This window comes from Chenopodium album, chromosome 23, assembly GCF_948465745.1.
Source record: "Chenopodium album chromosome 23, dcCheAlbu1.1, whole genome shotgun sequence".
NCBI lineage: Eukaryota > Viridiplantae > Streptophyta > Magnoliopsida > Caryophyllales > Amaranthaceae > Chenopodium > Chenopodium album.
Genome location: NC_137856.1, coordinates 12,731,597 through 12,732,429, shown reverse-complemented (window position 1 = coordinate 12,732,429; position 833 = coordinate 12,731,597). Strand labels below are relative to the sequence as shown.

At 42.0% G+C, this 833-nt stretch overlaps 1 pseudogene; it reads right to left on the bottom strand.

Moving 5' to 3' along the window:
• Positions 1 to 200: 200 nt before the first annotated feature.
• On the bottom strand, positions 201 to 299 carry LOC145609854 (small nucleolar RNA R71; annotated as a pseudogene).
• Positions 300 to 833: the final 534 nt, after the last annotated feature.

Sequence of the window (833 nt, the reverse complement as noted above, 5' to 3'; positions counted from 1 at the left end):
GAAAAATATTGCAACACTATTAATGTCAATGGAGTTTCTCAAGAGTTTATCCGCCTCAAGTTGTTCCCCTTCTCTCTCATAGGAAGATCTTTGGAATGGCTAGACAAAGAAGTGAAGCCCAATTCCTTGACAACATGGGATGATGTCACAAAAGCTTTCTTGTCCCGTTTCTACCCACCAAAGAAGACGGCGGAGGCTAGAGCCTTAATCCAAAATTTCAAGCAATTGCTTAGAGAGAATCTCTATGAAGCATGGGAGAGGTACAAGGACTACCAAAGGGAATGTCCTCACCACGGAATTCCAACATACCAAGTGATCCAAATCTTATATAGTGGTTTGAGCTTTCAAGGTAGATCGAGCCTAGATGCCGGAGCCGGAGGGCCAATCATGAACAAGACGGAAGAAGAGGTTGTGGTTGTAATAGACGATGTGGTAAGGAATTACATGGATTGGCATGATGTAGAGAGGGAATCGGCAAGCACAAGTTGCTCAACCGATCAATCGTATGTCATCAACGATTTGTCCACAATGGTCTCGGAGTTAGGAAAGGAGGTGAATTCTCTCAAGAACAAGCTCGAGAGTTCTTCACAAGCTTCTAGTCTTCCCTCCCAATTTAAGGGGAGAGGTACATCTTCCTACTCTAACCCTCTTTTTGCTTCTTGTTGCATGATTAGAGAATGCTTGGTTTGTGATATGTGTGGAAAGAATGATCATGATGCTTCTAATTGCCCCATTGTTCCTTGTGATAGATATGATGGATATGAGAATGTGCATGTGAATTGTGATGATAATAATGATTTTGGACCTAGATTTAATGCTCAAAAGATTGTTGG